General features: G+C 48.6%; 1 non-coding gene and 1 pseudogene across 1 annotated transcript; one reads left to right on the plus strand and one right to left on the minus strand.

The window, feature by feature from the left end:
• Positions 1-1,502: 1,502 nt before the first annotated feature.
• LOC119106458 (kelch-like protein 10) lies at positions 1,503-18,362 on the plus strand (annotated as a pseudogene).
• TRNAL-CAA (transfer RNA leucine (anticodon CAA)) lies at positions 11,130-11,244 on the minus strand. The gene is made up of 2 exons: positions 11,207-11,244; positions 11,130-11,175 (listed from the first exon to the last, which is right to left on the minus strand). It is a non-coding gene; the product is annotated as a tRNA-Leu (tRNA).
• Positions 18,363-23,706: the final 5,344 nt, after the last annotated feature.

Here is a 23,706-nt window from a genome sequence, read left to right on the forward strand (position 1 = left end):
CAACGTAACAACTCAACGTCCGGATGCCTCGCGTGTTTCGTAGCGTGCGATTCTCCACTCCCGACACTCGACAGTGCCAGCCCGAAAGCGGCCGACTCATACCACCAAGTTAACATGGCACGAATCTCACTTAGCCCTCCACATATTCATGCCCAAATATGTGGGCATTCAGACATAATTGCGGCTTTGAACCGCACTGAAGGCATTGAAATTGATTTCCGTTTGGCGGTCACCGAGCACGAAGCATGGCCCATTATGGCAACAAACAACTTTCATTCGCTTCAATGGCGTTGTTCACATTCGAGAAGGTGACTGGTGCAGCAGGGTGACTCGAGGTCATCAGCACTTTGACAGTTCACACAACACAGTACAGGTCACACGGGTCAGCCGGACACTGGCACTGGACGATCACAAAAACACATTGCCCCCTTGATGATTAAGTAGCCTCTTGTCCGTTCAGCATGACTTGCAGCTGTGCTAGTTTGCGCGCTGACTTTTCAGTGATGACCTGTTCGAAAAGAACCCGGCCTCATATATGTATTTATCAGGGGCGAGAGAAGAAAAGCCATAAAAGCCTTCCACCCTCCATAAAAGTTTGATTCTAAGCCTAGGTGATGCACGAAAATAATCAACTTAAAAAGAGGTCTGACCCTGTTGCATTTCAGCCCTTTCTTGTGCTACTATCTTGTTGGCGCCATTATGCGTTTCAATATTCAAACAACTGCATTCATGTTTCAGCTTTGAGTATTCATTCCATACATCAATCTGCCATCTTCTTATTAGAGTGGTTCTGAAAGATCAAGATTGATCGAAGTTAGTGGAAAGGCAAAAGGATGCGGTAAAACAACGACTAAATGCTGAAAAGATGTTTTGTCGAAGGTTGGTGAGACGAGAGTGTAGACAGTCGTCTTTTCATCATACGTAGTGTTCCAAATTCCTTATAAACCTGGTGTGTAAGTTAATGTTTGGTGAATTCTGTACAGTGATGCTTGGTGCCAGTCCCTTATAACCAATGGTCTAGGATCGGGTGATGCACTTGTCTCGGATCACATTCGGCTCTTTCGCTTCTGTAAGGTTACATGGTTCTTGTGCTGGCCAGTGTAGCACAAGTGCCTCATTGAATTGCATGTTTCTACTAAATGTGCATCTGTCTTGCACTATGAACATGGCCGTTACTACCACCTCTAATTTTGCTTCTACCATTGCCCCCACACTACCATGACAGCCACCAATACGGCCTCTAGTGTTTGCTGCAGTCAGCCGTTCAATTGGATCGCTTGTCCACTTATATTCATCATCTGCATCCAAGAAAACTGTACATTTCCTCAATGTAAAAGCTTTCATCACAAATTTGTTGAACGTTTTTTTATGGAGGACGCCGCATATGCAACCAAGATTTGCCTTTCAGAAGTATTCTATCAAGTTTGTCATATTCCTCGAGAGTTTTTTTCACGCGCCGGCCCAAAAATTGAAATGTCTTCGATAAATTATAAGTATTTTTCGGAATGGGTTGACTATGGCCATGTGGTCACCATGAAATGGCCCTGGAATGGAGCGTCCGAGCAGAGAACTTCGAAGTACCCGTTCGCGCGTGCCGGCATGTCCCTGTGAAGCTGAAGAGCCCATCAGAAAACGTCGAAAACGCTGCACGTCGGAGAAAAGCCACGACGAGCAGAAACACCATTGCATGGCGGCCAGATACTCTGCTGATGTGACAGAAGTGCTTTCGGAACTACGATCACAACGACAGTTGTGTGATGGTGTGCTTCGTACAGAAGATGGAGGCGTTTTTTTCGTCCATCGGGCTATATTGGCTGTAGTAAGTCCTTATTTTAAGGCGCTGTTCATTAACAGTTTGACCCAAGGTGATCCTGAAACAAGTGACGCCACGCTGCGGGATATTTCGAGTGAACTGCTCGGACTGATCGTAGATTATGCTTATGCAGGTGTTTGCCACATCACGCATGATAACGTCGGACGTCTCCTCCCTGTAGCGGACCGTCTAGGAGTTCTGGGGGTAGTAAACCAGTGCTGTGACTTTCTTATCAAAGAGCTGAAACCTTGCAACAGCTTAGGAGTTTGTAAGTTTGCTAAGGACTATCTGTGCGCGAATTTGGAAAAGGTCGCCAGGAAATACTCCTTAGTTAACTTTCCTGAAGTGATTCAGAAGAGCGCAGAGCTGAAAGAGATTTCTGCTGCTGAGCTGGAAAGTCTTTTGTCAGATGATCAGCTGAACATAAAAAGTGAAAAGCAGGTTTTTGAAACTGTCGTTTCATGGGTGGAATCCAAGGCAGAAGAGAGGAAGCGGTGGCTTCCGTCGCTCCTGAACTGCGTCCGTTTTGGGCTCACAAACTACAGATATTTGTCGAAGGACGTTTGGAATCATCGCCTGATAGCCGATAACCAGGTGAGCAGTGCTTGGATCCTTGTTCTCATTCATGTTCTGAATATTTTTGGCTAGGTTGTGCGTTTGTCGTCAAGTATCTTGACGAGCCTAGTGAATGATGAAGCAACACCCAATGTCATACAGGATGCACAGGCAGCCTTGTACGGACCGTCGATCTTCCTGGCCGAGTTTGACTCCTCTGATGACATGGAAGTCGACCTCACTCATCCTCTGGCAAGACCCCGACAGCCACATGAGATTCTGCTATCAGTTGGAGGATGGACTGCTGGAAGTCCGACTTGCTTTATCGAGACTTACGATGTCAGGTATGTTGGCGGCTTGAGAGCATGGAATATATTGAAGCCCAATGTATTTCCCAAATTCGTTAGCAATATTTAGATGGGTTATGGTTGAGCAATATAAGGAAAAATAATGAATCAAATGGATCTACTTAAATCAATTATAAGTGGCAATGTCACGATAATTACGACCGCTTTAGATGTAGAGAGAGCTGTATATTTCTCATGGACATCGACCAATCAAATCAAGTCATGAATCGACGTTTAAAATGTATGATGATATTGTAAAATATATTTTATTAGTTGCTGATGCTGATATTATAATTTCGAAGGTAGAGACACGAGTTTCACACTAAGATGCTGTTTATTAATGTGTTTAAGCTTGTCTCAATTTTTGATCCTTTTAGTTGTGCTCAAGATTATATACCTTTGCCTTGTGCGTTTTGGTTTGAAGAAATCGTAATTATTATGACGGAATGACGACTAACATGTTGACTGTAGCATTTTCACCTCGCAGCATTTCTCTCAAACATTTGTGCGAGTCTATCTCCGCAAACCTTTCCGTCTTCTGTTTTAGATGTGTCAAAAAGCATGCGTTGCGTAATACATGGATCTCGTTGTGACGCGATGAGCACTTAGGTGCGGTTCAACATCAGGAGGCGTGCCGCACCTGTAGCGAGATTACAGGAGCATAGATCAGGGAGTCTAATCTAATAATGGAGTCTAATATAGTTTAATCATGGAGTATCTAAGTCAGTCGAGAATTACCGAACAGAAGTTTGCGAATGGCGTAGTAAATAACAATAGTCATACAATTACCTGAGAAAGCTGTGAATTACATATTAGAAATCGGCTAACAATGATGACCAGAGCTGGAGGAGAAACCTTTACCTTAAATCATCTGGCAGCATTCATAAAGCCTAGAGCGTTTAGGTGTTAACTCATGTCACGAACAATGGATGTCCTCTATTGAGATAAAATTATGGATGCGCCTATCGCCTAAAATCGAAAGTATAGTGGTACGAACGCGGCATGAGCTTGGCATCCGCAAGCTTATGCACTAAACAGCTACGTGGAAATAATGTTTGGCCGTGGGTTACTTCAAACACGAGTTGATTTGTGTGCGTGTGTACGTGCGTGCGCTCGTGTGTATGTATATGTGTGTGTGCTTGCGCGCGCGCGCGTGTGTGTGTGTGTGTGTGTGCTTGTGAGTTATACTCTGCCAGTCGCTATCGTATAAAGAATGAGCTAATAACCCCCTGCCGAGACTTTATCCGACGCATCCCACGAACCTCTGACGAAACATGTTTATTTTGCTTGCACTAGACTGGGACTGAAGCCTCTGCTCACCTGACCAAATAGCCTAAAATTGCCAAACCATAACATCACATGTTACGTCCCCGCATGGGTTCGGCAACGTGCCAGAAATTGGGGCAGGCAAACCAGTATCAGATGAATGATCTGGCCTGAAATGTTTTTAACGAGCAAGATTCCAGGACATATTCTATGTCCGATACACTAGAAACGAAAGCTCATTGCGTCGAACGCAGAGGAGTGTGTCTCGGTCTCCCATATTCACCATTAGTTATGAGCTTAAGTGCATGAGCTATGACCGAATGAGCATGAACTATGTGCATTGCCGAATGTAAGTGAAAAAATCAGCTATGTACTATCCAGCGCAATACATTTTTGACGCTGCGCACAGCCGTTCCTCTTTTATGGCATTTCTGCGGTAAAACCTCGAGGGATTGTGTAATGAGTGTTGATTATGCAATGTTACAAAACACCGTAAGCTATCCAACATAATCCCCAACAGAGGCGGATCCAGAAAGGGGCACGAGGTCATGACCCCCTTGAGCCCCGAAGGGAACCATAGACTTCGAAGGGGCCCGATGCTGACCGAACAGACGCAGTTTTTAACGCAAAACTTAACACAAATTGGACCTCTTTGGGCTTCCAGGCGACCAAGAACAGTCGCAAGCGAAAGTGAAGGGCCCACGAGTAGATAAAGATAACTATTCGCTGATCGAGAGGATGGTGATTGGGAGATTTTAAGGCCCATTGCGGTGTCCAGAGCCCCCATGCTGTCTCCGGGGGACCAATATGCCCGCCTGCAGGGTCAATCCGATCGTTAACCAGCTTTCCACATTGCAGTCGATTTCTTTCCATTTGCGCGGAGGGTCCTGGGTTGTTGCTGGACTCTTCCTGCCAGCGTGCCGGGGTGCTCTTGTCAATCAGGGGCCTTCCACGGATTCTTCCCATTCACCTAGAAGTCTCTGCACGCTACAGCTACATGAACTCTCTGCACTGATCTAGGGCCCTTCCAATCTTCTGTCCCTTACTTATGGCCCACACTCCATCTTTCGGGGGCCCTCCGCACTGGGTTCGGGGTATTTCTTACTTGAATGGAGGGCCCTACGCTCTTGTCGGGGCCCCTTCTGATAGCCTGCTCAAGCACACTTGATCGTTCGGAGGCCTCTTCATTGGGTCTTGGGTATTTTCTTTCTTCAATGCAGGGCCCTACATCCTTGTTGGGCCCCATATTTTAAGCCTACCGGGTGTACTCGATCGTTCTGGGCCTCAACATTGTTTCGCGGGTATTTCCTTTTTAATAGAGAGCCCCACGCTTTTGTCGTGGACCCCCATCTGTCAAACTGCTCGGGCGCACTTGATGATGCCGGGCCCTCTATGCGGGCCCCCTATATTGGACACTTCTTATTTTAATTGAAAGCCCTATGTTTTTGGCGGGCCCATCTATTAACCTACACGGACCGGTGGCGGATACTGAGGGAAGAAGGCACGGCACCATGCTTCCTTGTGCCTTGAGGGAACCATAGGCTCCGAAGGAGCCCGTAACGGGGCCGAAAGGAGGCAGTTTCGTTAACACAAAACACTACAAAATTGGACGTCTTTGGGCCTACAGACGGCCAAGAGCAGTTGCAAGCGAAAATGAAGAGTACGTGAGCAGACAAAGTTGATTCTTCGCTGATTGGGAAGGTGTTGATTTGGCGAAATTTGGGGGCTCATTACGCTGTTCAGAAGCCTTACGCTTTTCCCCTGGCTCTGCATGCTCACTTTCCGGATGAATCTGATCGCCAAGGAGCCTTCCACCTTGCCCTTAGTTTTCCGGAGCCCCATATGCCAGGGTACCCCCCACATGCTCAGGGGCCCTTCACATTGGTGTCGGGTTCCTTCCACATGCTCGAAGGGCCTTGTGCTGTTGCTGGGCCCATGGGGTTCGGTAAAGTACCGAGCCACGCGATGCTCAGGGGCCCTCTATTTGGATCTAGGGTTCTTTCTCTTTGGTCTTAATTGCAGAAGCCCCTTCGCTCTTATCGGAGTCCGTTCTCTTAACCTGCCTAGTCACTCTTCATCACACCGCGGCGTTTATTCAAAACATTGGTATTCGTTGATTTTCCTTTGCTCAGAGCGCCCTGTGCTCTGGCCGGTGTCCTATGTCAGCCTGACGGAGCACTCCCGACAGTTCAGGGGCCCCACCACGTTGGCCTTGGGTTCTTTTCGCTTGTTCTGCGGACCTTAGACTTGTTGACGGGAGCCTCTTTGTTAGCCCACGCGGCACCCATTATCGCTCAGGTTCCGCACCTATTCTAGGATATGTCTCACTCCTTTATAACAAACGAAAAATTATGTATTGTTTATCGGCCATCAGCTGATGACATCAACGAGTTGGCTAGCCGTAAATATGACAGGAATCAGGTTCGTGCCTGACTTTGATGGTATTTAGCAACTTCCATTTATTTTGCTTGCTTTTCTGACATACTTAGCCTCAAAATGATAGGATTTACCGTGATCTGGAAAAAATAAATAAGCTCCATGTATGTGCATATGTGGTGCGCCCAGCTTTCCAGGGCTGCGCGCAGTAAGATGGGCTATCTTAAAATTTAATGGACGGAGTGCGAGGGTTTCTTGGAGCGACCACAAACTCTAGGGGGCCCACAATGTTGCGCGTCCACCGCTTGACGAAATCCTAGATCCGTCCCTGATCCTCAAAGTCATCAAAGGTTTTTTCCCTACTCCTTTCTCACTGAGTCCTGAAGTCCTAACTAAAATGGTATCTTGCTGAGATGGTATGGTGCACTGATTCCTGAAATCAGCGCATGGAGCGATCTATTGTGAGGCTTCGATAGTACAACTGTGGTGATGTCCACAAGTGGCCGTATAACGTTGTATAGTAACACTCCGTGTACTGGGCGGTTTCGTTTCGTACAATATTGTTGCACAACCTTTCCTTGGCATGCATGTGCATCCTTACACGTAGTTATGTATATCCATACTTTCTTGGCATCGGGAGTAGGCGTACCTTTGGATACAGTGGGCGAATCTTTTATCCTTGATTACTTCATTGATTATTTGATGACATTGGAATCCTTTGGAACTGGCGATCCCCAGCTGCATGACCTTGAGGTCTCTTAAAAACGCACCGACCAGATCGTGGCTAAATTTCTGCCGCAAAATAGCGTATCTCATCAAACAACTGCATCGCTTGTCCTCGTCCGTTCTTCTTGAACTACATAACGTACAATATCTCTTACACCTTTTGACCACGATTGAGGTGGGAATATGACGGCCGTTAATATTTTTAGACGCAAAAAGGTGCATTACTTTTGTGCCAGACTTGAACTGAAAGTTTGCGCCCTCATTGCTAATGAAACGCCCGTCTCACTGATGCTAACCGTTAGGCCGTTGTTTTGCCCTCAATCATATTTCCCCCTGCAGCTTTCTGCAGAAGGAAGACAAGATTACTTCACCTTAGTTGTGCTGGCTTTGCCACTATGTTACACCACTAAGCTTGACATCAACAAGAAGTGCGATGAACATCACTTCTTTGTAACTGATGGAAATTTAGATAATCGGCCCGCTCGCGTAGCTCGATCAGTTCTAGTACCTGCCTCCCATCCTACCGTTGAAGGGTTCGCCAGCCGGCTGGGCACTCGCTTTTCACCCCTGGCTGGATGACTGAGATGATGAGCTCGGAGAACGGATCATGCCGAGCCGAGTATTGCGGCACATTAAACAATCGCCATAGAATTATTCCGTTGAACTGGAATTTCGTGATCGGATGATGGGGTCAGGACTCATGCAACAAACCCTGCTTGGCGTGAGCTCTCATCCCAGAAACTCATTCAATCAAAGTGTCGGGACTACAGTTATGAAAATAACAATGTTGGCTAACTTTTGAGAATTGATGTTCATGGGGAATGTTTGGCGCGAGGTGGCTGCCTTGCGCTGGTTAACTCTACCAGTATATGATGTCTTGAATAGGATCACGATACGTTACGTGATGACCTCAGCGGAACTTGCTCGACCCTTTTGAAACAAAATGTTGGCCCACTCTGATTTTAACTACTCATCACGCTGCGAATTTATCAAAGACTGCTGTTAAAGCAGATGTGCGATCAGGCTGCACCCCTGGAGGACAAAAAAATAAAGTTGATCGACCCATCAGATCATCACGGAAAAGTTGTACTCGCACATGGCTGAAAAGCTGCACATCACAGGTGGAAACGGAATTAAGATTGCAATACAGTGGGTTGCTGTGAAACAGTGTCATTACGACTCGACCAAGAAAGCAATGATATACTCACACAAGTGTGGATTTTTGCGTGCATTGCAAGAAATGTGCGCAACCGCAACAGACATGTCCCATGGACTTTTAGAGGTCAAAGTAGGTCACTGACCTAGAATAACCGAGGCCAGCGTTTGGTTTTTAGGAGCATGCCGCCTAGCGTAATCCCTCACGCTTAATTTAATGGTAAAATAGGAGCAAGCTTGTAGGTATGGGTCACCTTGACCTTTCAAAATCAAACTTAGATCGCTGACCCTGATTAAACACCATTGATATTTGCTTAGAACATGCATCTGGCATCACGGTAGTTGCATGAGGAGGTTTAAAAGCACTTGGTACATCAATCTGGAGTTTGACCTTGTTTGACATTATTTGAACCCCAAGTCATGAGCTAGAAACCTCAAGTTTGGACACAAGTCATTAAACATACAAGCCAACCCACCTCGTGAACTTAATGTTTCTAGTTGATTTATTTCTCGAGATTTCAGGGTGCCAATTGCACACCACGCACCCATCCGTACCCGAACGAAGGGAATTCAGCCAGCCACCAGTTCGCGTGTTACCGCGCTACCGACCGACTACTTTGAAATCAATTACATTTCAGATTGTGCTTCGAAACGTTCACCAGTGCATTGTTATGCCTGGCAATGCTCCCTTCAGAAAGACAGATATGACCACAAGATGACATCTAAATGCATTCCAAAGACCTCTGATTCTATCTTCCCATGTCATTGGCTCCATTTGCATTATGATGATATGTTGTCTCTTTGATCATCTCGTTCGTCCCATGCCAGTTAGAGTGGCCTACTGGTGCTAAGATTGCTCCACAAGAACGGGCTGGTGTCAAATTATGTGCCTGTGATGTTTTTCTCCACGTGTCTTAGATGTGCATAATGGCTGCGATGTGATGCACAATAAAGAGCCTTCAGCTTACTTCAATTTTGCCATGGAACTGGAGCCTGTAATAGATAAGGGTTCGGTTCTTCTAATATGGCAAGCCTCCTTTGTCAGCACATGTCAAGTTTAGCACAAGCAAACAAGCGGGAGCCGAGAGTGCTGAAATCGGCGTGTATATATATATATATATATATATATATATATATATATATATATATATATATCAATGACAAATAACGAAATGTGCACCAACGGTGGTTACGATTCAGAAGGAAGGAGATGTACTTGGCACCTGTTTGAAGCTTTCCAGTGCGATTCAGTAATGCATAGCGTCAACTGATAAATTTTTTGGAACATTTTCCCCGTCAATGGCATTAATTTGCACGGCGCACAATTTGCAGTTGCACAGTTAATCTTGCGTTAAAAAACTTTTGCGCTCAAAGTCTGTTACTGATAATTGCGCAATGTTGTCAAAAATACTGGAGATGGGCTGAACGGCTTTTCTCCCTCCTAAAAACGCACAATAGTTCTTTAACATGTGGTTTTCCCAGGGCGGACCGCTGGTTCCTGTCTATGGACGTAGACGTGAGACCACGAGCGTACCACGGCCTGGAGGTAATCGACAACATGGTCTACATGGTCGGCGGCTTTGACGGCAACGAGCACTTTAATTCGGTGCGGTGCTACGACCCCGTGAAGAAACAGTGGTCAGAGCGAGCGTGCATGTACACGCCGCGATGCTACGTCAGCACCTGCGTCCTAGGTTAGCCTCGCACGTACGGCGGCCTAGGGCGATTTTGGCCGAAGTCGACAAAGATTCAGCAAGACAAATCGACTCGCCTTTTACTGTTAGCACTTTTTTTAATCGTTTAGATTTTTCCTTCATGTTCTGTTTGTTTCGATCGAGTCATGTATTGCGGTACGTGATAGCTGCATCAAGTTTTTTTCGGTACCAATTATGTGCTAGCACTGCACTGCGTTAGCATGCGATGATATATAAGAACAATACCATAATGTCACATCAAGATTAAGATGAGACCGAACAAATACCTCAGCCAGCCTGAAGAGGAAATCGTTGTTCGGTACAACTCGAAATATAATGCAAATTGCCAAAAATAAGGACATAACGCGCCTTAAGACACTATTTTGTATGTAATTAGATGTATGTGTACTTCTTTCATTGATTAAGTGAAAGCGCATGTTGGCACTCACTCTGTTTGTAAGGGCCGCCGCCATTTCAGACATCGCAAATGTGTCCGATGCATGTGCTTTGTTGTGGCTCTTGCATCGTTAACACCGTAAACATTCCAATCATCTAAATTTGCATAACCCAAATCCAGCGCGTTCTGCTCCCGTCACGTCTCGAGAAGCCCGGCTCTCGCAACCCACGTAACGACACCAAGCGTCACTCCTGGTGTCGTGACGCTTGGACGCTTGTCCCACCCCAGACGCCAAGATATACGCAATGGGAGGATACGACGGACGGTCCAGATTGAACAGTTGCGAGCGGTACGACCCGGCCACCAACCAGTGGGAGATGCTGCCCAGTATGCACCGGCGGCGCTCGGACGCCTCCTCCGACAGCCTCGGAGGCAAAGTGAGAGCACACTGCGGCCGTCAGCTCTGCTGTCGCCAGCTCGTTCCGCTGGCTGTATTGCGCTTAGCTGTCGGGAATAGGGTAAGCGCTGCCCCCAAGTGAGTTGGACTGGAACTGACGCGCTCAATGAGCTACGGCGCATATTAGCAATTGCAGGTACGCAACTACTGATTTCATGAATGATTCGCACAGTATGTAATGATGTTTTCGCTTTGTACGTGACCACTGATTACATGAACGACATTACGTGAACGACTACCATGGCATGTAAAGATGTTTTCGCTTTGTGACCGACGACCGTGTAGCCGTCGACCACGTAAACCACGCAGTCCATTATTACCTCAGACTGAAATGGAAAACGTTTGTCAGAAGTGGGATTCGAACCCACGCCCTCAGATGAGGACCAGAATACTCAGCCCTCTATCGGAGGGAAGGCGAACCTTGAGTCTGGCGCCTTAGACCACTCGGCCATCCTGACAATGCGCACATGGCTCCTAAATTGTCGTATGACTGTACATGCATGTACAACTGGTCATTTGTTGTCTTTATTGAAAGGAATGTAATTAATATTACATCACTGAATATTGAAATCTGATCTTAATATCAGGTGTAATTTTTGCTGAATGACTAGTAATATCCTATCGCCACCCATAATAGCCCATAAATTGCGCCACGTATGAACGGAGGGTGGAGGGGTTGATGGAACGCAAACGGAACGTTTCAAGGGGAGAGGTTTAGTAAATATCTGAACAGGAGTAACGTATGTCACGGAAGGCCCCTTACCAAAAATGCAGCTTGCTGGCGCCGTTAAGCAGATCATTTCGGATGTAGATAGTTCTGAGCTAGGCCAATTTAAGAAATCTCCAAGAGTATCAGATGAAATAACATATTTGCAGGCCTTTTTGATAATGCTTAGGGCTCTGTGGCAGTTATTTCTATTCATTTCAGCGGATTTCATAATTCCTTCATCACCACTAAGTTCATTTGCAGGGAATTGGATAGGTGGCAGCACAACCTGACCTGTTATGAAAAGGTGGCAGCACACCATGACACCCATACGAGTAGCGAACACAAGTAGGTAGAAGCAGCGGAGAGCTTGCCCTAAAACTTCAAATCAAACCCACTTAGTTGAAACGTGCTGGGCCCATATTCCAGCAGCGCTGGCTGCGGGTTCCAGGATCCGAGTTGGCCTGCCCAGCCACGCACGGCACGTAAAACCTTCAGCAGTTCTGTGTGGCGAAAGGGCGGAGACCAAGATATCCGCTGCACGGCAAGGCACACTTAGGGCACCCGCAGTAAGTTATGCTAAGCAGGTGAACCATGAACTCAGGTGCGGGCAAAGTTAACCTAACATTTAATAACTTTCGTGCAAGGTAGTCCGTTAACTGATGACAAGGTAGGCATCGTGCCGCAGCCTTTCCGGAACGATAGCAGTTTGTACATAACGTAGGCATCTGGCCTACCAACACGCCAATAACAGTGCCGGATGTTTGCTCCTTCCAGAGGTAAGCATAGATACATGGGCGCAGGTTTAATCCGGCAGCGACTGGCCTCACTGGCCATCCCATACTCGCCATGGCTGATTTTCAAAACGTTCGCATTCGAGGGCCCTGTTACACGTGTGTTGGAGAGGGGTGGGGCTTCAAATCCGCCCGCACCCCAAAACCACAGAAACCGTCAGGGCTATGGACACTTTCAGTGTATGAGCTTGCCACACGAACTTGCAGGAACTATACGCGCCACATCTGGTTTGTTTGGAGAAAGTTTTAGGCTGGAATATGTTACAATACACGTCCTTACATACGTTCCTGCATGCGTTTGCACCTTACATTTACATTATTTGTACTTGGGGTCCCATTTTAGGGCCCGAAGTGCTGGCCGGGCTTTTGTATCAATGGACACGGCCAGCTGTCCTTTGTGCAAAGCGAGGCGCAGTTGAGTGGACCAGGGCGACTATGTCGGTCAAGAACCCATTAATAGTACCGAACAGTCGGCTTCGTGCCGGTCAGAGCCCTGGGGAGAGGGTCAATACATTAGTGGTACGACAAAAACTCATACCTACAAGAGTGCTACGACATAAGTCATACGCGGCCTTACTTCTACTAAAAGAACTTATGCAAACTCAACTTGTACGCCACAGAACTTCCGCTCGAAAGGCTTATACACGGTTTGAGTGCTACCCGACAAAATTTATGCTTCAAAAACTTTTGTATGTTATTACGTTTACTGCAAGCACTCATACAGTCCTCACTTATACGCATCATTACTTCTACCACAGAAACTCAAACACGATAAGTACTACGCGACAAAACTTTACTGCAAAAACAGATACCAGTCATTACTTCTGCAGCAAAGACTTACTCTTTCCTGTGGCACTAAGTTCTGGTCTAAGTTTTTGCGGTAGAAGCAATGACGTGTATAAACAATGGCTGTATAAGTTTTTCCAGCAGCAGTAATTGTGGTATAAGTTTTTGAAGCATCAGTTTTGTCGTGTGGCATAATTGTCGCGTATAAGTCTCTGCAGTGGAAGTAAAGTTAATGTTGTGCATAAGCACTGGCAGAAGAAATAATGTCATTGCACATCTGTCGGTACGAGTTTTTGTCGTAGCACTAATGTCGTGAAACCGCTCCGAGGGCCCATTTCCCAAGCAGTGGCATGGCCAATGGCCAATATTTGGGTCGGTCGGGCACCGTAAAATGGGGGGGGGGGGGGCATGTGTCGGTCAAGGACCCAGAGCGCCTAACAAGGGGTCCTGTGTCTGCAAGACGAGGTTTAGAAGCCCCAGTCGGCCAGAGGGACATTTGCTGTACAGGGGCACTGACGAGATCCCAAATACCAGAGCGCCTCTCGCATAGGTCGGGTCCTCTGACAATGAAATGAGATATGAGAACTTGCGACGAGCGTCCACAATGGGACAATGGAACGGCCCTGAGCCCCAGTTCAGTTACGGGCCCGTTAAGCTGGACTGGAGAATATATCCCAATTATTGAACACTACCGTGATGAGGGATCTTCTTGCGTTGATGGTGACTTCTGCGTCGATCCGAGACGAACATGCTGGGTCAGAGGGCCTCCGGCGTCGGGAAGGGAACCGATGTATGCTGCATCCCACTAACGCCTCTGGATGTCCAGGCCCTTCTGCCTCTGACCGGAAACGATAACGTATTCCCTAATATTCTGCCCAAGAGAGCCACTGTACGCTTACAGTCTTAAGGGCATGAGCGCTAATGGCCGGGGTGGCATTTTCCGTCAAGCCAAGCGGCGTTGCCCTTTGCCTATAACACCAAGTGGCGGGTGAAGCCCGCACGGGAACGACCGTCGTGAAATGACGTTTCCGAACGTCTTTCGCAGTTAATCAATAGATTTTGGAGATAGGACTGAGGCGCATATTTTACCTTTCAAGTTTGATGTTGTCCTTTGAACAGATTAACAGTTACAGCAACACGTAAATAATAAGTTTACCCCACCATCCCACTTCCACCACCAGATACAAGCACCAGCCACTGTGCTGTGAATGCTAATCCGTACCTACCTTCAATCCAAAAATTACACGGGCTGGCATTCGCAGGAGCTGTCTTGAAACATACCAATTGACATTTGAAAGTTTAAATGTCATTCTTCCAAATAGATCATCGTTGTTGTCCGCCCGCTGGCCATCCCCTAGTGTTAGCCTCGAGGCAGACGCTGCGAGGCCGGTGGAGACGGCAACGCCGGACATCAGCTTTTCTAGGGCAAGCGAGTAAGCATATTCCTACTTATCTTGTTCTGTGGGCGCGTTCGGCCGAGGAAAATTATTCAGCGAATAATTATGTCTCCAGCGGTCATCCACGGAGAATTTCCCTTTGCGTTTGGACGGTCCAGAAATTATCTCCCAGATTCTTCTCCGATGCGTCATGCACAGCGAACAGTTGTAGCTATTTGTTGCGAAGGAAGATTCTGTGTCTTGGCAATGCTTTAAAATTTTCCAGGATTGTCCCTCGGTACGAAAAGGTATCTGGAATAATCTCATTGACAATTATCTGGAATAGTTTTCAAGGATAATTTTCCGAACGCCATTCCGGGAAATTTTCCAACATTCCAGATAATGTTCCAAGATTTCTGCCGGCCGAACGCGCTCTTTGTTTACTATTCAATTTTGAATGAAGATTCAACATGTCAATGTCAACATGTCATGTCAATACAAAATGTTGATCCCATTTCGATCTCCCGTGTACCTACGTTCACGGTGTCCTCAATGTCTTTGTAAAACCCAGCAAAACCCAGCAAAGCCCCAGATTGCTGGCGGCTTACGAAAAATCTACTTAATCGTTATAAGATGAAAAATGACTATTATATTGGAATTCTATGCGCAGTAAACCGTTATAAAATAAATAGAATGTACAAATAACAACAAAACGAAGAAAATCACCCACCTCGAAACAAAGTGGGACATGTACAGGTGATCTGTCTTTTGGGGGACTTTCATCATCAGGGGGTCCTTTGTCAACTCTATGCCCCACCCTTCCTCATGAAGACTCTGGCTACGCCCCTGCGTGTTCGCAACATTCTTCCATCGTGGCAAGCATAAACATATTGTTGATTGAGCCTATGGTTCGAACATAAACGTCGCCGGGTCCAGCCGGCCGTCGCCGGTGAATGTGCCCGCGAGGCCTCGCGCGACAGACACCGCGTGATGTCAGAATACGGTCGCTGGGAAACCATCGCGTGGTCTGAAGCCTCCCACCCGACGCTCCGGCCGCGGTCTGACGGACATTGCACAGCCCTCCCGCACACTGACTTGCATTTGTCATCATGGCGCTGCTGGTTACTGTTTTGTCATCGAGCCACCGTCGTGCATCGCCTGTTCAGCTCTCGCCCCGGCCCACAGGTGTACGTGGTCGGCGGATTTGACGGCCAGGAGGTGCTCAACAGCGTGGAGGTCTACGACCCGGTCGAGTCGTCTTGGAGCTTCGCAGTGGCCATGAATAGCCCCGCGCAGCGGCGTCTCCCTGGTGTCGTACAACGACTCACTATACGCACTAGGGGGGTTCGACGGCGCGCGTAGACTGCGGTCAGGTCAGCACCGGCGGTGCGGCCATGTCAGGTCGCTACCAACCGGTGCGGTGGCTCGGCTCTGAGGTCAACTGTTGGTGCGGCGTAGATACACTATCAACGAGAAAAAGCCGCAGAAGCCTGTGACGGGACGGGGACAACGGGCCTGAACGCCGCTGCTCGCTGTACATTGGACTTGTGAGGCTTCATGAGAAAGTTGGTCGTTCCTAAGGCAATGAAAGCATTGTCACGGCTTTGAATAGCCCATACACTTCTCACGTAGCAGCAATGCGACGCTGTCTTACTTTAACAGATCAGTAGTGTGCAAGTCCGGCTACCTGTGAACCCCGTGAAAAATGCGGCGCCGCCACTATTTCGGAAAGACGTAACTTGCTTACAGGCGAACGCTTTACCCTGGGTCAAGGAGGCGGCTGGGTAAACGTTCGAAACATGTTCAGCCCTCGGAGCAACTTCGCCTCCACCGTGCTGGACGGCAGCATCTACGTTATCGGCGGCTTCAATGGTGAGGCTAAGTTATACAGCTTGGGGAAGGTACTAATTGGTCATGATTTGGAAGTCAAGTTAATTAGAACTATCCAAATCAGAATGTGAATCTCCGTATTATTTCTTGTAAATGATCGCCGATGGGACATGACGAATGAATGGGCAAATGCTATGCTTCGTTAGGTGTAATTTGTCGTCTGTGCGGTACTTCGGACTTGTTTATTCAAGCTTGGCATGCGATGAGGCTCCCTGCGAATAACTGCATTTCGTTTGCAAAAAGCCAATAGCAACTCGGCAGTGCCTGAATGCCTATGTTACTTCAGAATGATTGCGTTCTGCTATCTGAATATTATCATACACACCAAGTGTCTGTCTCCCACTCAGGAACGCAGATAAGGGATCCGCCCATTTTTTCCTTGCTCTTGCTTTATCCTGCATCTTCGCGACGCCCCGCTAGTCCGGGATAGGCTGCATGCACCAGCCATGAGTGGACCAAGGGCCCCCTGGAGTGGGACCCCGTCCGGACGCTCAGCGCATACCCTGCAGAGGGGTCCCTGCGCGGGTTAGGTTCCGCCACTCTCCAAATAACCAAATAACCAAACCGTAGCTATTGGGGATACCACGGAAGCGATGCCTCCTCTTCAAAACAAGCGCTCATCACCAGATATTGAGCAGCTCCGTAGGAAAACGGTTGGGATCTGAACGAGCTTGACGTTTTACTCCTCCCTGAGCGAAATGTCGACTACGTGTCGGCTCTCACTGCGCCGAGCTGACGATGTGCTGTCGCGCAGGCTCCACCACCATCCCGGACGTCGAATGTTACGACGAGCAGCGTGACCATTGGGAGGACGTGACGAGCATGAACGTCAACCGCTCGGCGCTGTCGGCCTGCGTGCTGCGCGACCTGGTCAACGGGCGCGAGTACTCGTTCCTGTCGCGCCTGCAGCAGCAGCACGCGAGTGTGGCGCAGACGACGGAAGGTCCGCAGCAGGACCAGCAGCACGACCAGCAGCATCAGCAGCCGCAGCTGCCGACAGCGACTGGCGCAGTGCGCGGCACGCGACGAAGGAACTGACGCGTGACGTGGCGCGCCGTGATTGGTCTGTGATGAACTGAGGCCGGCTGGGTGCCGCTGGGGCCTGGCGTGGACCGGAGAGGGCGGGCGGCACGTCTGGACGTCTCCGCCTGCGGTCGCAGCCGGTGTGGAGGGTCTGAGAGCGGCTGGCGCACGGGGCGGCAGGCAGGGCTGCGTGACGAACACAGGGGCCAGCTAAATCGCCAGTGCGGACTGGGAAGGGCTCTGGAAGGTCAAACTGAATGGTCCGTCCTGTCGCTAACGACCTTCGCCCGCGGAGCCACGCGTTTTGGACTTGGCGTATCTTTCAAAAGCCGTCCTGCAATATGCCTGCTGATGCTGTCTTTCTTTGACTGGGTTGCTCATTATGATCGCAGACACCCTGCGAGGTTTTGACTTGATGGGGACGGACAAGGTTGTAGTGGGTTTCTTTCGTGCCTCACCCGGTAACAGCATTGTGGTATGTTTCACTGGACGCCACTCACCGGATGCTAACCTCACACTTCAGTGGATGCCAAACCATCTCGTTTGATGGAATGTCCCTTGGTTAACATGAGTAGGCAGGGGGAAACAAGCTCGCTCGTTATTATGATTTGTAGGCATTGCTCGTGCGAAAGATTCGTACGCATGCATAGAAATTGTCCTGTTGTTTAAGATCGGGTTAGTGCGTTCATACATTTCCGTTTTGTTTTGGTTCACACCTTACAGCCGTCATTCTGATTCAGTCGCCTTATCATAATTTGCCTGATACCACCAAATCACCCAGCTCAAATGTGACCTATTTTCCTGTCATTAATGAAATCATGCGAGTGAGTGATAACGCACAAGTAGGTAGGAGTGATGTACCAGACAGGAGGTAGAAATCGGGGTCGTTCTGTAAGTGGGCGGTGATATAACTTTGCAGCGTTTGAACGTTGCATTATTTTATAATCACTTTTTGGAGGATTCCGCGTATTATTTTGCCTTAATAAAGATATTTGTTTCCGTATGTTTTTTGAAGGGTACCAACGTCTGTCTACCATATTTCCGTTTAGGTACGAAATCGAAGTTGTTTTTCAACAGCGACATGAACTGGAATCTGATCAGACGACTCCACGGCATCATCCGTGGGTCGAACATGCGGAGCAAGCTGCACCGATGTAAGGATATTATGAAGTCTAGTGATTTAGTCTTGGCAAGGAAACACCAAAGGCACCTTGGGCGTCGATAGCCATAATTTACCCATCATTGCTGTACGCCGTGTACAAAGCACGCCAAGCACGTGAAAAAGGGTACGCACATAGCGCGCGACGGCTGACGATCGCTGAATATGCGGCGGATTCTGCAGCCATTGTACGCAAGGTACGAACGGGTATTTACCCTTGGTTATATCTGGATTGTCTACGAACCTCTTCTGATCCGCTCCGATCAGCCAATCGAATCAGTAGTCTCAAGTCGGTCCATAGAAATCAGTCCATAGATTCACCTGGCGTAATAATTCACCTGATGTATGCCAGGCGATAACGTGGCAATACGCCACGCATCTTGCGTAGCGAGTTGTAGCTGTGCTTTTCGTGTATGTAGTGATGAATGCTAGGCTGCTGGGATATAGATTTGGGGCTTATGGCCAACTCTTCCGGAATGTGTTACCATGGCAACCTCGGGACATGCAACACAGGCATCGAATTGGTCGCAACAACCCAGAATGTTCATGAAGTGCTGAGAAATGTTGAGTGATGGTCGCAAAACAAGTAAGTTGTGAGAAAGGACTACTCACAAAAGTCACGGAGTTAACGCTTGTCGGGGTGGATGAATTGGGGTACGCGTCTAGGCTCGGATGATGTTTGAATGCAGCACATGGTGTAACGAAGACTGTCGTGCTATGGATATAATCATCGCCGCTGTTGCCTGACGACTACATCTATCTATACTCCCAAACGGTGGCAACGATTTGAAAAATTCGAGGCTTTCATCAAGCGCATTAGCGACTTTAGACGTTGGTAAGGCAAGGCTAAGATCAACAACAGTCAGATAAAGATCAACACCTACTATCAACCACGTTGGGTTTGCGAGAGGCTTACGTTAGGGTACAAATACAATGTCACGACCTCACGACTTAGAGGCCCACGAAATAAAAGAGCGTGCGCACGAAGCTCGTATAGAAAAAGTTTTGATGATCATTGGTTGCACTATGAAGTTCGTGCACCTAATAATCTGTACAGTTAAGTACCTAAAGGATCACCAAGAGACCGTAATGTAAAAAGTGCTGAAACGTGAGACCACACATGAATATTCGTCAGTACAAGTCCTCGACGACATTGTTCGTACACACAAAAGTTCGTATGGAAACAGGTCGCGCGCATTTGTTCGTCCGCAGATGTTCGCACACAAATGCTCGTCAGGTATAAATTTCAGGTGACAAGAGTGCGTACGAAAAGTTCGTATGTTGATCTATGATATTTGTTCGCAAATGACCGGCAGGGATAAACTTTGCTCGGCAACAGTACATACGTACGTAAATTGTTATGCAGATGTGTAATGTAAGTTTGAATGCAAACTCCCATTCTTAATGTCGGGCATGGGGTGAGTTGTCACTGCGGGTTGACAACTTCCGGTCGGTCGGGGACGGGGGCAGGGGGGGTAGGGGGTGGGGGATGGCAGTGGACTGCGACAATTGCATAAGACAGATCAAATGTTATGACCTGCCTTACTATTCATTCGTGACATGGAACTGAATGCCTTCCGGCGCTCAACAAATGAACTCGTACCGATGGGATTAGTGCAAAATAACCTTGGGATGCCTGCCGTTCCATGCTTGTACGCAGTGGAGGCTATAACAAATCTCCAACGTAACGCCAACTGCCGTATTTGCTATACTTTCTCATAATAGCTCACCCTGAAGACACCTCTATCGCCGCTTCGACGCCGACGGCCTCGGCCGAAGTCAGCTGGCTACTGGAATGGAAAACCATCACAACGTCCAAGATCGTAGCGTCCAATATTCATATCATTCGGAGTTAATGTCCTCAGTTGACATCCTTCCCTTGTGTCTTTCGGCCAATGACAGAGATGCATACGATGCATCACCCAGGGACCAAGAGCAGGCTTTTCAGACAGTAGGTGAGGGTCTCCGGGGTTCGTTCTCTCAGCGTAGAGCAGCATATTATCACCTGACTTTAAAGTGCCTTAGGTATGACCTGCCGAGTCTCTGGACAACTTTGTTAGATTCCGCAAACTTGTTGCCAATGCGTTTCCCAGCCAGCCAGCTGGTGTCATGTCATTGGGGTTTTACGACGCACCCAGTTACTGAGGCTATATGGCGTGGCCTACCTCTCACCCTGGCAGGAAGGGCGGGCACCGCGGGGAATCGAACCAGCCAGCTGGTGGTCAGAATGAGTTGCTGTTCAACCACTTTCTCTCAGCAATGCCGGATGAATATCATTCGGCTGTGATCGCTGACGGCATTTCTTCTTTCGATGCTGCGGTGGCAAAGGTTAGACATAAGCGTAGCTTCGTTAGGTGCAGCTCTGGCGCTTCTGTGCGCACGCCGACTGCAGTTAACAGGGACAGCACGACTGTCGCTCAGCTGTTGTGCAGGATCATTGACCTTGAGGCAAGGCTGGATAACCACTCCGCCAGAACACGACCAGTCGGGTTCCGTCGGGCAGTGTGCCGAAATGTATCATCGTTGTCAGCGCTACAGCACAGTAGGGCGCATGGAGACGGTATGTGGGAAATATTGCCCGGTGGCAAACGAGCAAGGGGCTGGCCCGGGACCCGGGGTGAGGCCCGTCTGGGGAGAACCAACGGAAGATGTAATCGACTTAAACCCAGATGTGACGTTCAGAGCCACAATCTCTGCAGCCAGCTGCACCTGCCTGCTGGACAGGGGCGGTAGCATTAGCATTATTAACCAGACTGTGTTTGAAGCTCTCCCAAACGGGCCGCCGCTGCGAAAAACATCAGTGCACGCTAGAACGGCCCCCAGGATAACCAGCCCTTGTTTGATAGATATTCGGCGGAGCCGTCCCGTCCTAACGCCGCCACCTGCTGTGCGTTCCATCTCAGCCGAAACTGTTGCTGGGAGCGTGGTGGTGGCGGTCATGATCCAACCGGTATGATTGCCAGATGATTTGAAATTCCGGTAGAGTTTGATTTCGATGCCATATTCAGACCAGGAGTTCTTAACGTTGCATCTGAAGCACTGAGCCGGCGGTCAGTTGACCCTGTGGACGCTTCGACTCAAACTGCCCAATCATTTGTGCACAGGGTCTCAGCGCTCACAATCCTTCCTTTGAGAAGAAGTGAGTCAGGGTCTGTATCTAGCCCTGAAAGGGGCGTGGGGTGCGGAACGCCACAGTGTAAAGTGCCGTGTAAACCGGCCAGTTGGATGAGCAGGGGCTCTATTGTCATGAAATGCTGGAAGGAAATGAATAGAATTGCCGTCGAAGACCGAAATAGATATCATGAATGATCTCACAACAATATCAAAACGCCAAAAAGTACTTTTAAAGCTATTGCAAATGTTGCAGAACCTTGCAAACCACCCATCCAGGCAAAAAAGGCCCGAGAGGACACAGGAAATGGTCATGCAACCGCTAAGGGAGTTTAGGCTCCTCCATAATATGTTCTGGAATTATTGCAAGAAGTTGCAGAATGTTGCAAGAGCAATTAACGGTAAAACAAAAGATCACAAAGTCCCAGGACTACCCTTAGTTTTTCCGCAAGACCCGAGAGCACCCAAGAAACAATTTTTGAGACGAAAAACTGAAAATTGCAAAACGTTGTTGCACAGCGCGCACTCCGCTGCAACGCTACAACAGCACAAACAAATGATGCGTGTTTGATATTTTCATTGAACGCTTACCATTGGTGTCTTTGGACACCGCATGGCCGATGGAGTGGCAGTATCTAAGATGCGTTTCTATGACGTCATGCTTGGGTGATTTTGAAATAACCTGCACCAAATAGTCTGTACAGCTTCGCAGGCTTCGCTAGCTCAGGAACAAGGGGATCTTAAGACTTCAGAAGCGCAGGACTGTGAACTGCACCGAGTGATCTTCAAAAAAGCTATCTCGGATCAAAATATTGTACAAATGTGGAACACTCGCTCTAATTTCGCCATAAACGGTATCAAAACATCAAATATCGCGGTGATTCCTTGGCTTTATTTCGTAAATATTGCCGAATTAAGGTCAGATTGTAACGTATGCTACCCACCTATTTGCCAAGCACGCGACAGACCCGACAGCACAGCAGCGTTTTCAGCTCACTTCGATTCCGGTCGAGCTTCATTATCACATCGTGTAATGAATGGGCCAGCCATCAACAATGTCAACCTTTTGACCTGTTTGCTGCCGAGGGCACGCGCCTGGATCAGCACTGTTCCGCACAGCAGCTGTGTGCTACGTTATAGACCAAGGTTCCAGGATTCCCTCCGAGAAATCAGGCGCACTAGATCGTGTAGGGACTTTATTTGCGTTTCAACTGTACAGAGCAGATACAGCATATTTACGTCGGCTATCACGATTAGAATCCATCCTGCAATTTGACTGAATTGCAAAAGCTGATAGAAAACTTTGCATTGTACCTTTGCATTGTACTGGTCAGTCCCCACCACCGTGCGACCGTGGAAACGCGTCCACTGAGACGCGTTCAACCTGAGTCTGCTGCTCGCCGATTGGGAGCCGCTCTGCGCCGCTGGCACCGCCGGTGACAAGGTGGCCGTATTTATGGAAGTGTGGAACGTCGCAATCGACGCTCACTGCCCGACCATCGCCGTGACGTCACGCAGGTCCGGCTGTCCACGGCAGCGTGGAGATGCAGAAGTCTCCGGAGCTGTGGAGAAGCGCGACTGCGCCCGCGAGACCTGGGAGCGCTGCCGTACCACAGAGGCGCTCCGCGCGTACCAGCGGTGCTGTAGTAAAATGTAGGGACTGAGCACTCTCGCGCGACGTTCCCACCTGTGCAGCGGTCTGCTGGCAGGGCGGGGAGATTTCTGGAGCCGCCTCGAGCAATTCGGACTGCAGCCAGCGAGGGGGCGAGACACACCCGATTACGCTGTGGGCACCGGGGCGGACGTACTCAGCGCCCACTTCGCTGCCGTTGTCTCCCGCATCATTGTGGAGGCGGCGGCGGTACGTGGTAATGCGGGTGCGCCTCCGGCTAGACCGCGCCCGTATCGTGTCTGTGCCTCGGGGTTCTCCATGCATCCAGCCACTCTACCGGAGCTTTCTGCAGCCATCAGGAAGATGAGCGCGTCGAGGGCAGTCGGCGGCGACGGCGCACCACTTCTTTGCAGAGAAAAGATGTTTCCCTGGCGCACATCGGCGCACATCTTCTATATCTGAT

This window comes from Pollicipes pollicipes, unplaced genomic scaffold (assembly GCF_011947565.3).
Source record: "Pollicipes pollicipes isolate AB1234 unplaced genomic scaffold, Ppol_2.1 Scaffold_6138;HRSCAF=7277_pilon_pilon_pilon, whole genome shotgun sequence".
Classification (NCBI taxonomy): Eukaryota; Metazoa; Arthropoda; class Thecostraca; order Pollicipedomorpha; family Pollicipedidae; genus Pollicipes; species Pollicipes pollicipes.